Source organism: Triticum dicoccoides, chromosome 7A (genome assembly GCF_002162155.2).
Source record: "Triticum dicoccoides isolate Atlit2015 ecotype Zavitan chromosome 7A, WEW_v2.0, whole genome shotgun sequence".
Taxonomy (NCBI): domain Eukaryota; kingdom Viridiplantae; phylum Streptophyta; class Magnoliopsida; order Poales; family Poaceae; genus Triticum; species Triticum dicoccoides.
The window spans coordinates 699,489,114-699,504,960 of NC_041392.1; positions in this window are offsets into that span (position 1 = coordinate 699,489,114).

The window sequence follows — 15,847 nt, forward strand, 5'->3', positions numbered from 1 at the left end:
CCGGTGGGGGTGGATGAACATGACCCCGTGGTGTTTCCTCTGGATGAACAGGACCCGATCGATCGAGCCGGTTGGGGCAGGATGAACAGGACCCCGTGGAGGGCTAGATGAACAGGACCACCCTGTGGAGGGCTGGATGAACAGTAGATGGTGGAGAGCTGGATGAACAATAGCCCGTGGAGGGGTGGTTGAACAGGAGCCCGTGGAGAGGGCTGGTTGAACAGTAGCCGGTGGAGTAGCGCGTGGTGGAGGCTGGATGAACAGGAGCATGTGGATGAACAGTCGCAGGTGGAGGCTAGAGGAGGTCGACGGTGGATGAATAGTAGCCTGTGCAGGCTGGAGGGGGTCGACGGTGGAGATGAACAGTATCCCGTGGAGTCCCGTTTTGCGGTACGCCACACCCCTCTCGATGAATAGGACCCCCATTTCAACCGTAGCACTCCAACGCAAGTCCGTTTCCTCCATTTTGCGGTACGCCACACCCCTCCCGATGAACAGGACCCCCGTTTCGACCTTAGGAGGTCCGTTTCCTCCATTTTGCGGTACGCCAGACCCCTCCCGATGAACAGGATCCCGTTTTGATCGTGGTCGGTCGAATACAAGGTCATTTCCTCCGTTCTGCTGTATGCCAGGCCTTGTTTCCATCAGCTGTTCTGTCCAAGCCCTCCCGATGAACAAGACGACACATTCTGTTCCGACCCAGCCGGTTGGCTCCCCATAAACACGACGATGACGCTGTTTCTCCGTTCTGACCCAGCCATGTACACGAGCCCTGGCCGTACATACGCATGAGTAGGCATTCGAGACCCTGCCCGTATGTACGTACGTTGCCGTATTTACTTTCTTGCACCCTGGCCGCTATACGTATGTGTACATGCTACGTGCGCGCCTCTACATCGACCAGTATGTACGTACACATTGGCGACCAGAATGATAACGCTGCGTATGCTTCGACCCGGTGGGTCCCGACTGTCAGGCACTTCCCTGCGTGCGAAGATGTAGCTGGTGGGTCCCAACAGTAAAGGGGGTGAATCGTTTTTTTTTGCCCGGACACACTTCCTTGCGTGCGAAGATATAGCTGGTGGGTCCCATCAGTTAGGGGAAACATTTTTTTTCGCAAAATATGATGGTCCGTCTGGTGGGTCCCCGCTGTCTGGTGGAGGAATAATTATTTTGCGTGTAATAAGGAGACACTTCCTTGCTGCGGCCGTGGACCCAGCTGTCAGCCTCTCCACATACAGTCCACGTCCAAGGGAAGCCGTTCCTTGACCATGTTGACCACGCCATGCCGAGAGCACCAGGGCGATGGACAACGGCAAGGCCTAGGAATGAGACGACACGGAGCCGAGGAAGACGTGGCAGTGGATGCCCACGCGTAGAAGAGTATGAGGGCTCACTGGTTCGCTGCGGTGTGAGGCTGTCGTCGCCGCAGAATAATAGGGGGTGTGGGTGAGTAGAGGGTGGCTTGGCCAGCGGTGGGAGTAGTAGGGGGCAGTGAGGCCTCCACCGCATCGCAGCCGGCCACGGGAGGCAGGAGCACGAGGCACGACCGGTGCTAGTTTGGGCAGCTGGAGCAAGAAGACCAGAGGTCGAAGAAGCACTACGGCCGTTGGATGGACATCGTACGGTCAATGGAGCTAGAATCGTGCATATTGACTAAGTTGACAAAGCCCTCAGAGGGAGTCCTGGATTAGGGGGTGTTCCGGTAGCCGGACTATACCTTCAGCCGGACTCCAGGACTATGAAGATACAAGATTGAAGACTTCGTCCTGTGTCCGGATGGGACTTTCCTTGGCGTGGAAGGAAAGCTTGGCGATGCGGATATTCAAGATCTCCTACCATTGTAACCGACTTTGTGTAACCCTAACCCTCTCCGGTGTCTATATAAACAGGAGGGTTTAGTCCGTAGGACAACCTCATCATACGACAATCATACCATAGGCTAGCTTCTAGGGTTTAGCCTCCTTGATCTCATGGTAGATCTACTCTTGTACTACCCATATCATCAATATTAATCAAGCAGGACGTAGGGTTTTACCTCCATCAAGAGGGCCCGAACCTAGGTAAAACATCGTGTTCCTTGCCTCCTGTTACCATCCAGCCTAGACGCACAGTTCGGGACCCCCTACCCGAGATCCGCCGGGTTTGACACCAACATTGGTGCTTTCATTGAGAGTTCCTCTGTGTCGTCGCTTTTAGGCCCGATGGCTCCTTCGATCATCAACAAAGATGTAGTCGAGGGTGAGACTTTTCTCCCCGGACAGATCTTAGTCTTCGGCGGCTTCGCACCACGGGCCAATTCGCTTGGCCACCTTGAGCAGATCGAAAGCTACGCCCCTGGCCATCAGGTCAGGTTTGGAAGCCTAAACTACATGACTGACATCCGCGGGGACTTGATCTTCGACGGATTCGAGCCACAGCCAAGCGCGCCGCACTGTCTCGATGGGCATGATATAGCTCTGCCGCCGAACAGTGCTTTGGAGGCCGCACATGCACCGGTGCCGACCATTGATTCAGAGCCTACTGCGCCGATCGAGGATTAGCGGTTGGACGCTGCCTCAGGGGCTACGATCTCAGAGGCGATCGAGCCGAACTCCAGCCCCGCACCCCGCATGGCCCGTGACTCCGCGGAGCCGGATTCTTCTCCGAACTCCAAGCCCCCCGCGCCCCTGCCAATCGAATCCGATTGGGCGTCGATAATGGAGTTCACTGCCGCGGCATCTTTCAGAACTCGCCCTTCGGCGACATCCTGAATTCCCCAAAGTCTCTCTCTTTATCAGGAGAGCCCTGGCCGGACTACGGTCAGCAAGGTTGGGATACGGACGATGAAGAAATTCAAAACCCACCCACCACCCACTTCGTAGCCACTGTCGACGACTTAACCAACATGCTTGACTTCGACTCCGAAGACATCGACGGCATGGACGACGATACAGGAGACGAACAAGAACCAGCACCTGTAGGGCGCTGGAAGGACACCTCGTCATATGACATATATGGTGGACACTCCAAAGGATGGAGATGGCGATGAAACAACAGGGGACGATACCTCTAAGAAACAGCCCAAGCGCCAGCGTCAGCGGCGCCGCTCTAAATCCCGCCAAAGCAAAAACTGTGATTCCGGCACGGGAGATAATGCTACTCCGGATAGCGCCGAAGAACACCCCCTCCAGCAAGATTTAGCACAGGAGGACAGAGAAGCCAGCCCTCACGAGAGGGCGGCGGACCAAGAGGTTGAGGACAATAATTATACGCCTCCCTTCGAAGATGATGAGTTCATCGTGCTAGAGGATCCCACCGAACAAGAGCGGTTTAAACGCAGGCTTATGGCCACGGCAAGCAGCCTCAAGAAAAAGCGGCAACAGCTTAGAGCTGATCAGGATTTGCTAGCTGACAGATGGACTGAAGTCCTTGCGGCCAAAGAGTATGAACTCAAACGCCCCTCCAAGAGTTATCCAAAGCGCAGGCTGCTACCCCGACTAGAGGAGGAAGCACCTACATCACCAGCGCATGACACGGCCGACCGGCCACCTCGTGGCCGCGACAGAGAGGCCTCTTGGCCCTCCACTCAAGCCATGCCCCGACACCACGTCAAGCATACTAAGGCATGGGAAAATGCACCTGACCTGCATGACATACTGGAGGACAAGGCAAGGCAAACAAGATCGATCTATGGATCGCGCAGGCGCCCCACGGCACGTGACGGTGATCGTCACTCAGGATGCAATAAATCCGGCCGGGCCGAACTCAACAGACAAAGCTCCTTCGAGCTGCGTCGTGATATAGCCCAATACAGAGGCGCCACACACCCACTATGCTTCACAGATGAAGTAATGGATCATAAAATCCCTGAGGGCTTCAAACCCGTAAACATTGAATCGTACGATGGCACAACAGATCCTGCGGTATGGATCGAGGATTATCTCTTTCATATCCACATGGCCCGTGGTGATGATCTACACGCCATCAAATACCTCCCACTCAAACTTAAGAGACCGGCCCAACATTGGCTCAACAGCTTGCCAGCAGACTCAATCGGTTCTTGGGAGGACCTGGAAGCCGCATTCCTTGACAACTTCCAGGGCACTTATGTGCGACCACCGGACGCCGATGACCTAAGCCACATAATTCAGCAGCCAGAGGAATCGGCCAGGAAATTCTGGACATGGTTCCTAACAAAGAAAAACCAGATAGTTGACTGTCCGGATGCAGAGGCCTTAGTGGCCTTCAAGCATAATATCCGTGACGAGTGGCTTGCCCGGCACCTGGGACAGGAAAAGCCGAAATCTATGGCAGCCCTCACGACACTCATGACCCACTTTTGCGCGGGAGAAGACAGCTGGCTAGCTCGCAGCAACAACTTAACCAAGAACCCTGGTAATTTGAATACCAAGGACAAAAGTGATAGGTCGCGTCGGAACAAACAAAAGCGCCACGTTAACAGCGACAGCAACGAGGATACGGCAGTTAATGCCGGATTCCGAGGCTACAAATCCGGTCAACGGAAAAAGCCATTTAAAAGAAATACTCAGGGTCCATCCAGTTTGGACCGAATACTCGACCGCTTGTGCCAGATACATGGCACCCCCGAAAAGCCAGCCAATCACACCAACAGGGATTGTTGGGTGTTCAAGCAGGCAGGCAAGTTAAGAGCCGAAAACAAAGACAAGGGGCTGCATAGCGACGATGAGGAGGAGCCCAGGCCGCCGAACAATAGTGGACAGAAGGGATTTCCCCCGCAAGTGCAGACGGTGAACATGATATACGCAACCCACATCCCCAAGAGGGAGCGGAAGTGTGCGTTACGGGACGTATATGCGACAGAGCCAGTCGCCCCAAAGTTCAACCCATGGTCCTCCTGCCCGATCACCTTTGATCGAAGGGATCACCCCACTAGCATCCGTCACGGCGGCTTCGCCGCACTGGTTCTAGACCCAATCATTAACGGATTTCATCTCACAAGAGTCCTCATGGACGGCGGCAGCTGCCTGAACCTGCTTTACCAGGATACAATGCAAAAAATGGGCATAGATCCCTCGAGGATCAAGCCCACCAAAACGACCTTTAAAGGCGTCATACCAGGTGTAGAAGCCAACTGTACAGGCTGAGTTACACTGGAAGTGGTCTTCGGATCTCCGGATAACTTTCGAAGCAAGGAGTTAATCTTCGACATAGTCCCGTTCCGTAGTGGCTATCACGCACTGCTCGGGCGAACCGCATTCGCAAAATTCAACGCGGTACCGCACTATGCATACCTCAAGCTCAAGATGCCAGGCCCTAGAGGAGTGATCACGGTCAATGGGAACACTGAACGCTCCCTCCGAACGGAGGAGCACACGGCAGCGCTCGCAGCAGAAGTACAAAGCAGCCTCTCTAGGCAGTTCTCCAGTTCGGCCTTCAAAAAGCCGGACACTGTCAAGCGCGTCCGGAGTACCCTACAAGAAGACCGCCTGGCACGTTCTGAGCTAGCATAGCAATGCGGCCCCAACCCTAGCCCTCGCGATATAGCGAAACCAGTGCTTCGCGTACATAACTACGCTCTTGAAATACCATGGGCACAGGGGAAGGGGCACTATCACGGCACGCCCGAAATACGGCTTAAACCGCACCAGGGGCTGCCGAATTCCTTTTCTTTTTTCTTTTTTTCTCTTACTCTCAGGACTCCATACTTTGGATGACCCGTTCGGCAATTCAACTGCCGCACAAACGATGCAAGATCCAGGAAAGCAGACAAGCCACACCACATTATGGAACTCCCAGGTGGTCTCTATTGCGAGCAGTATACCTGTTTTTTAATACAACTCCGCGGCCTGCCCCTGGCCGGGACATGTTAAATAGTCCAATTTCTTTTGCTTATCGCACTATTTGTATCGTTCCGCTTTCATAGCAACCTTTCTATAAACAATGCATAGCTTTTTGTCTATTTTTTGCATTATCCTCTTTTTATATATGTTTATTAATAACATGTCGCATCCGTACACTGTGGTACGGCAAAATACGCCAGGGGCTTCAGTACCCATCTATATGGCGTGAGAAGTCCATACACTTTCACAAGTGCGGCACCCCGAACTTATAGCACTATATGCATCGGCTCCGAATCATGATTTGGGTCAATGGTTGGGTTTGCCCGGCTCCTATGTTTTGGTGCCTTACGTTCTGCTATATCGGCTAAGGTAGCACTAGGAGGACTACTGCGATTGTGCCCCAGTTGAGCTGGGCTGAGCACCTCAGTAGAGAAAGCTAAAACCGACTGTCATGATGAAGCGAGAGACCGGTCGCTGTTCGAGAGGTTTTTCGAGTCCTTAAAGACTTATGCCGCTTCGAGCGAGGAACCGGCTTTGTCCGGCCAAGGCGTGGATAGCGCTCCGAACTCGGTCTTCCGAATACTAGGGGCTTCGCCGAAATTTAAAATTATAGAGTTCTATGGCTAAGTGAGAGTGTTCAAGCATTGTAGTCCAATTGCCTTCTTCGTTGTGCTGATCGCCTCCCTCGACAGACCCAATCATGGGAAAAAGAGCGCTCAGGTTTATCCCGAACACCCCAGCACTAGTGGCATGGGGGCAGAAGCCGACGACTGGCCATCTCTCAATTTTTTGATAAACGGCCGCACAGAAAGTAATATTTTAAATTCAACAAGCATTGTTGAGCGCATATGAACAAGTTTTCAGTGCACAGGATAACACGAGCGAGTTCATTCAAAAATTACATCCTTGGTACATTCATCCGCCATAAGGCGGGCACCAGCCAGAACATCCTTGTAATAGTTCTCGGGCTTGCGATGCTCCTTCCCCGGCGGCGGCCCATCCCTCACAAGCTTCTCACCGTCCAGCTTACCCCAGTGCACCTTTGCACGGGCAAGGGCCCTACGGGCACCTTCGATGCATACGGAGCACTTGATGACCTCGAGCCTTGGACAAGCCTCCACCAGCCGCATCACCAGTCCGAAGTAGCTCCCAGGCAGGGCCTCTCCAGGCCACAACCGAACTATGAAGCCCTTCAGGGCCTGTTCGGCCGCCTTGTGGAGCTCGACCAGCTGCTTCAGCTGGTCGCTCAAGGGCACAGGGTGTCCGGCCTCAGTGTACTGAGACCAGAAAACCTTCTCCGTCGAGCTGCCTTCCTCGGCTCGGTAGAATGCGGAGGCATCGGATACGCTGCGGGGAAGATCTGCGAATGCCCCTGGAGAGCTCCGGATTCGGGTAAGTAACAAGTAGTTTACTTTTATATGTCTGCTTTGCATAGAGAATGCCTTACCCGCCGCTATCTTTTTCACCGCATCCAATTCCTGGAGGGCCTTCTGGGCTTCGGCCTTGGCAGATTGGGCAGTTTTAAAGGCCGCAGCAAGCTCGGACGCTCGCGTCTTCGAGTCTAGCTCCAAACTCTCATGTTTTTTCGTGAGAGCCTGAAGCTCTCGCTGCACCTCGCCGACCTGCGCCTCAAACTTCTCCCGCTCGGTGCGCTCCGTGGCCACTTTCTTCTCGGCCTCGGACAGCGCCTGCTTGAGGGTCGCCACCTCAGTCGTGGCCCCTACAATAAGTAGTGTACTCCTGTCATTTTTTGCAATTGCGTCTTCTTATAGGCACTTTTTCTATAAGGTATTTATTACCTTCTTTCTCCTCGAGCTGCCATTTGGCAAGGCCGAGCTCTTGCTCGGTCCGCTCGAGGCCCTGCTTCAGGGCACCCACCTCTGCAGTCAGTGCGGCGGTGGCCAGCAGCGAAGCCTGCATATGTATATCGACTCCTTTTTAGTTAGACTCCTGCGATATTTAATAGATCCTCTATTCGGCTTTTCTTTCTGAATGCCAAACAGAGCATCAGGGGCTACTGTCTATGCGGTAATATTTTTACTTACCTCGAAGCCTGTTAGAAGGCTAGCACAAGCTTCAGTCAGTCCACTTTTGGTGGACCGAACCTTCTGGACCACCGTACTCATGATGGTACGGTGCTCCTTGTCGATGGAGGTGCCCTTAAGCGCCTCCAGCAGATTGTCCGGCGCCTCCGGTTGGACGGAGGATGCCGGCTCAATAGGCTTTCTCCTCTTGGCAGGAGTCCGCCTGCCGCGGTCCGGAACCGTTGATGATTCTGGCGCGGTGTCCGGCTTAAAGCCGGACTTGGAGCCCTGAGGGGTCTTGTCCCCTTTACTCCTGGAGTCCGGGAGGTCGCCTCGCGGCTCCTCCTGGACCACCTCCTCTTGCCCCGGAGCTTGTCGCGAAGCCACTTCGGCGTCATCCGCAGTACAGGGGGAGGCAGCGGGCGGAACTGAATTCACGTCCGATGAATCCAGAGAGCCGCTCGACGACTCGTCGAGCCCGTCCTTGGGCGGGCTGCATGATTATATTCGACATTAGGGAAAGCTGTGCAACAAAAGGAATATCATGAGTTACTCTGGTATCCGAACACTTACGATTTTGTCGGACGCCTGGCCCTGTCCGGCCACTCCTCTTCGTCCTCGTCGGCGTCGGGGGTGTAGTCCGGCGGAGGGGTTTTCCTCTTCTTGGACCCTTCAGCCTCCCCTACTGGGGCGGCCTTCCTCTTCTTTCCTCCCCCTGCTGGAGGGGGAGAGGTTTTTTCCTCCTCCTCCTCGTGTTCACGGGAGGAGTGCGTCTCGGACTCGTCGGATGACGAGTCTGACACCACCATATGCCGGGAACTCTTTCGAGTCCCTGTGGCCTTCTTCTTCTTGGCCTTCTTCTCTGGCACCACATAAGGTGCCGGAACCAGCAGCTTCACTAGGAGAGCAGGGGCTGGGTCTTCGGGCAAGGGAGTCGGACAGTTAATCAGCTCGGACTTCGCCTGCCAATCCTGTCAAAGGTGAGGGAGTTTAGATCCCGCAGAGAGTCAAACTATGAAAAAACTTAACATCTTGTAAAAGATGAAAATATCTTACCTCGCCAGCAGGACGCTGCAAGCTGAATCCGCGGTCTTCAGAGGCAGATGCGGGAGCCTCGGCGCCTTTGGTTAGCCCCTTCCAGACATCTTCGTACGTCATGTCGAAGAGCCTGCTCAGAGTTCGGTGCTGCATCGGGTTGAACTCCCATAAATTGAAGTCCCGTTCTTGACACGGAAGGATCCGGCGGACGAGCATGACCTGGACTACGTTGACAAGCTTGAGCTGCTTGTTCACCAGGGACTGGATGCATTTTTGCAGTCCAGTCACCTCTTCTTCGTCGCCCCACGACAAGCCCGTCTCCTTCCAGGACGTGAGCCGCGTAGGGGGTCCGGATCGGAATTCAGGGGCTGCGATCCACTTCGGATCGCGTGGCTCGGTGATGTAAAACCACCCTGACTGCCACCCCTTCAAGGTCTCCACAAAGGAGCCCTCGAGCCATAGGACGTTGGCTATTTTGCCCGCCATGGCACCTCCGCACTCCGCTTGGTTGCCACACACCACCTTTGGCTTGACGTTGAAGGTCTTGAGCCAGAGGCCGAAATGGGGGCGGATGCAGAGGAAAGCCTCGCACACGATGATAAACGCCGAGATATTGAGGATGAAGTTCGGGGCCAGATCGTGGAAATCTAGGCCATAGTAGAACATGAGCCCGCGGCCAAATGGGTGGAGAGGAAAACCCAGTCCGCGGAGGAAGTGGGGAAGAAATACTACCCTCTCATGGGGCCTTCGGGTGGGGAGAAGCTGCCCCTCCTCAGGAAGTCGGTGCGTGATGTCTTTGGACAAGTATCCGGCCTTCCTTAGCTTTTTGACATGGCCCTCCATGATAGAGGAGACTATCCACTTGCCTCCCGCTCCGGACATTGTTGGAGAAGGTTGAGGTAGGAAGTGCGGACTTGGGCGCTGGAGCTCGGGTGCGCAGAAGATGGATAGGCAAAGGAGGAAGAAGGCGTAGGTAAAAAGGTGGATCCTTATCCCCTTATATGGGCGGATGCGACTGTGCGTCCCCACCAGCCTAGTAAAACTCGCTTGCCTCCCAAGCGCCATGATAAATGGCGTGGTTGGGTTACCCACGTCTGTATTAACGAGAATCCCGTAAATAAAGGGGACACGATCTCTGCTTTGACAAGACGTGCCATGGAAACCGCCTCGCAAAACACGCTGAGGTGGAGAAGTGAAAACGATTCGAATAAAGGCTTGTCCGTAGTGTGATGTCATGCTGCGGAATACGTCAGCGGATTAGATTTGTGTTAATATTATTCTCCCTGTGGCAATACGTGGAAACTTATTTTGCAGAGCCGGACACTACTCTTGGTGTTCACAAACTTTTATGAAGAATTTGGAGGAGGAACCCGCCTTGCAATGCCGAAGACAATCTGCGTGCCGGACTCGTCGTCATTGAAGCCTGGTTCAGGGGCTACTGAGGGAGTCCTGGATTAGGGGGTGTTCCGGTAGCCGGACTATACCTTCAGCCGGACTCCAGGACTATGAAGATACAAGATTGAAGACTTCGTCCCATGTCCAGATGGAACTTTCCTTGGCGTGGAAGGCAAGCTTGGCGATGCGGATATTCAAGATCTCCTACCATTGTAACCGACTTTGTGTAACCCTAACCCTCTCCGGTGTCTATATAAACCGGAGGGTTTTAGTCCGTAGGACAACCTCATCATACGACAATCATACCATAGGCTAGCTTCTAGGGTTTAGCCTCCTTGATCTCGTGGTAGATCTACTCTTGTACTACCCATATCATCAATATTAATCAAGCAGGACGTAGGGTTTTACCTCCATCAAGAGGGCCCGAACCTGGGTAAAACATCGTGTTCCTTGCCTCCTGTTACCATCCAGCCTAGACACACAGTTCGGGACCCCCTACCCGAGATCCGCCGGTTTTGACACCGACACCCTCCATCCCCGTCAACTTAGTAGGCCCACAATTCAGCCTGCCACTATACTGGGTCCCAGCTAGCAGGGGGAGTATTCATTTTTTGTGCGTAATAAGGAGGCACTTCCTTGCTTGCGAAGATATAGTTGGTGGGTCCGAGCTATAAGCGGCGGTAACGTTTTTTTCGCGAAATACAGAGGCCCTTTCGGTGGGTCCCAGATGTCAGGTGGAGGAATCATTATTTTGTGCGTAATAAGGATGCATTTCCTTGCGTGCGGCCGTGGACCCAACTGTCAGCCTCTCCATGTACACTCCACTTCAGATGCATGTCGGTCGTTGACCACGTTGACCAGGCCGCGCCGAGAGCACCAGGGCGGTGGACGACGGTGAGGCCTAAGAAGGGAACAACACGGAGCCAGGGAAGACTCGGCAGTTGTTTCCCACACGGAGGGGAGTACGACTGTACAAGGGTTTACTGGTTCGTCTGCCGTCGCCGGAGAATAACAGCATGTGTGGGTGAGTAGAGGGATGGCTAGGCCAACGATGGGAGTACGGTGGGGCGGTGAGGCCTGCGCTGCAGCACAGCCGGCCGCGGGGAGGAGGGAGCAAGCAGTCCTGCCGGCGCTTGTTTGAGCAGCTGGAGCAGGAAGAGCAGAGATTGAAGAAGCACGACAGTCGTTGGATGGACATCCAACAATCACTGCTTGTGCGTCATCCTTTTTTTAGGGAAGCCTCAAATTTGTGGAAAACATCATACAACCTATCTGCCATTTCTAATAATTTATAGTCCATTTGCTAATTCTTAAGGTTTTTTTGGAGCCCATATTTTTTTGTTAGCATTACAGCCCATATTGTGGCCACGGTTAAAAAATTATACGAAATTTTACATATTTCGGTGCGGTCTGAACTGTTTTTAATTCTGAAATTTTGAGTCACATTCAAACTGATTTTAAAAATAAATGTATATCAATATAAAATCCAACAAATTGTCCACGCATAAAAATCAATGCAATTTAAAATCTCGAAATGAAAAAAAAGAGATTTGAAACTAATTGCCGGTTTGATGTGTTATAAAAATGCACAACCCACTGATAGGCCATTTTCTCGGCCAGCCGAATGAAGCTCTCCTCGTCTTGAAAGATTTGCAGCCCAACAGGCATGACAAAGCTACTTACTTGGCAAATCAAAAAAAACTGGGTTGTGGCCGTGGACCCAGCTGCGACCGTGGACCCATGGTCAGCATCTCCATGTATAGTACTCTTCCGGTGGAAGTTGGTCGTTAACCACATTGACCACGCCGTGCCGAGAGCACTAAGGCGGTGGACGACGGCGAGGCCTAGGAAGGGGATGACGTGGAGCCGGGGAAGACGCGACAGTGGAAGCCCGTGCGGAGAGGAGTACGAGGGTTCACTGGTTCGGCTGCAGTGTGAGGCTGCCATCACCGCAGAATAACAGGGGGTGTGGGTGAGTGGAGGGATGGTCTGGCTAGCGGTGGGAGTATTAGGGGGCGGTGAGGCCTCTGCGACAGCACAGCCGGCCACGGGAGGCAGGAGTAGGCGGCACGACCGGCGCTGCTTTGGGCGGCTGGAGCAAGAAGACCAGAGGTTGAAGAAGCACCACGGCCGTTGGATGGACATCGTACGGTCACTGCAGCTAGAATCGTTTATATTGACTAAGTTGACAGAGCCCTTCGTACAGGTGAACTTAGTAGGCCCACAAGTCAGCCTCCGAAATGGTGCGCCCCAGATGTCAGGGGGAGGAATCATTTTTTGGGCGACCGAAGCTAGAATATCCGAGATTGAAGAAGAAGCACGACATCCGTTGGATAGACATCCAACGGCCACTGCTGCTAGAACAGTGTGTTGACTATATGAAGTTGACAAAGCCTTGCATACGCGTCAACTTCTTTTTTTAGGGGACGCATCAACTTAGTAGGCCCACAAGTCTGTGGCAGAGAACTTATAGCCCATTTGCAATTTGTAAGAATGTACAACCTATTTTTGGATTCTAATGAAAATTACTAAGCCCATTTACAGTTTGTTAAAAGTACAACCCATTTTCTAGCTAGACAACGATTAATAATTTCAACCAACCGTTCAAGACAGAATTCCATAAAATTTCCCACATTTTGATGGGATTCGAAATATTTTTATCCCGAAATTTCTAGTCAGATTAAATATAAACTTGTATTACGTAAAAATCCAACGAAACATTGTGTGTGCAACAATTAAAAAGTTAAGATTTTCAAAATACATAAATAATATTTTATAAACTAATTTTGTGTTCGGTGCAATTTTTTTATAGTTATTGCCCACTTTTTATAATTGCATGCCATTTATTATTTTTTAAAGCTCATTTTCTTGTTAAGCCTAATGCATCCCTCCTAGGAAAGATTTGTAGCCAAGCGGGGCGGAGACTAACAAGTTGACCTTGCGTGGGTATTTCTCAAAAAAAAACGTATAGTTGGGCTAGCAATTTTCATCTTAAAAAAAATTAATATCTGGGTTGGATATATGTCCTGGGCTAGACAGGCCACAGCCCACCCAATTAATACCCTGCTCTCCTCTGAACAACAATGGAAACATCGCCAAGAAAAACTCTGCAGTGCTCACGCCTCAAAAACACAAATACTGCTCGAGCTGCTTGGTCCCAGCTGCCGGCCGCACCTTGTGCAATTCTCTCGTTTATATTGACTACATAGATTGACACTGGTGTGGGACCGTGATGTCAGGAAACCAGGAGGAAGCAAAAAAAATATAGTTGTACATAATAAGGAGGCACTTGCGTATGTACGGCTATGGCCCTAGTGGGTCCCTACTGTCATCCAGTCAAAATAAAGTCATCTCCTGCTTCATGTTCATTGACCATATTAACAATGCTCGGCGCCACGACGAGCGCAATAACTCGAAGGACGATGGGGAGGGCCTTGCGGGCCCTATGGATGGTCTGATACAGCGTCCGTTGCTCATTTAGGAAGCCAGGATCATCGGACACCTATGAGCACCTTCGAGAGACTGAGACGGCATGAAACGTTAAGGCAGTGCTACCTCTTGAGCACTGCGTTGGTTTTCCCTTGTAGAGGAAAGGGTGATGCAGTAAAGCAGCCTAAGTATTTCCCTTGGTTTTTGAGAACCAAGGTATCAATCCAGTAGGAGACCACGCGCGAGTCACCTCGTTCCTACACAAACAAATAAGAACGTCGCAACCAACGTGATAAAGGGGTTGTCAATCCCTTCTTGGCCACTTGCAAGAGTGAGATCTGATAGAGATGATAATAATAAGATAATTTTTTTTTGTATTTTTATGATATAGATTGAAAGTAAAGATTGCAAAATTAAATAGATTGAAAACTTGTATGATGGAAAATAGACCCGGGGGCCATAGGTTTCACTAGTGGCTTCTCTCAAGATAGCATAAGTATTACGGTGGGTGAACAAATTACTGTCAAGCAATTGATAGAAAAGCGAATAATTATGAGAATATCTAGGTATGATCATGTATATAGGCATCACGTCCGTGACAAGTAGACCGACTCCTGCCTGCATCTACTACTATTACTCCACACATCAACCGCTATCCAGCATGCATCTAGAGTATTAAGTTCATAAGAACAGAGTAACACCTTAAGCAAGATGACATGATGTAGAGGGATAAACTCATGCAATATGATATAAACCCGATCTTTTTATCCTCGATGGCAACAATACAATACGTGTCGTTTCCCTTTCTGTCACTGGGATCGAGCACCGCAAGATTGAAGCTAGGCACTTCTCCCATTGCAATAAAGATCAATCTAGTAGGCCAAACCAAACTGATAATTCGAAGAGACTTGCAAAGATAAACCAATCATACACAAAATAATTCAGAGGAGATTCAATTATTGTTCATAGATAATCTTGATCATGAACCCACAATTCATTGGATCTCGAGAAACACACCGCAAAAAGATTTACATCGAATAGATCTCCAAGAAGACCGAGGAGAACTTTGTATTGAGATCCAAAGAGAGAGAGAAGAAGCCATCTAGCTAATAACTATGAACCCGAAGGACTGAGGTAAACTACTCACACATCACCGGAGAGGCCATGGAGTTGAGGTAGAGGCCCTCCGTGATCGTTTCCCCCTCCGGCAGAGCTCCAGAAAAGGCCCCAAGATGGGATCTCTTGGGTACAGAAGGTTTCGGCAGTGGAATTAGTTTTTCGTGGTGCTCCTGGATGTTTTCGGGGTACGTAGGTATATATAGGAGGAAGAAGTAGATCGGTGGAGCAACGAGGGGCCCACGAGGGTGGAGGGCATGCCCAGGGGGTAGGTGCGCACCCTCCCTCGTGGCCGCCTCGTTGGTTGCTTGACATCCACTCCAAGTCCTCTGGATCACGTTTGTTCCAAAAATCACGCTCCCGAAGGTTTCATTCCGCTTGGACTCTGTTTGATATTATTTTTCTGCGAAACACTGAAATAGGCAAAAAAAAACAACAATTTGGGCTGGGCCTCCGGTTAATAGGTTAGTGTCAAAAATAATATAAAAGTGCATAAATAAGCCCAATAAACATCCAAAGCATAATATATAATAGCATGGAGCAATCAAAAATTATAGATACATAGGAGACGTATCAAGCATCCCCAAGCTTAATTCCTGCTCGTCCTCGAGTAGGTAAATGATAAAAACAGAATTTTTGATGTGGAATGCTTCCTAACATATTTATCAATGTAATTTTCTTTATTGTGGCATGAATGTTCAGATCCGAAAGATTCAGGATAAAAGTTTAATATTGACATAAAAATAATAATACTTCAAGCATACTAACTAAGCAATCATGTCTTCTCAAAATAACATGGCCAAATAAAGTTCATCCCTACAAAATCATATAGTTTGGTCATGCTCCATTTTCGTCACACAAGAGTGCTCTCATCATGCACAACCCCGATGACAAGCCAAGCAATTATTTCATACTTTAGTAATCTCAAACTTTTTTCAACTTTCACGTAATACATGAGCGTGAGCCATGGATATATCACTATGGGTGGAATAGAATATAATGAAGGGGGTTATGTGGAGAGGACAGAAAAAGAGAAAGTCT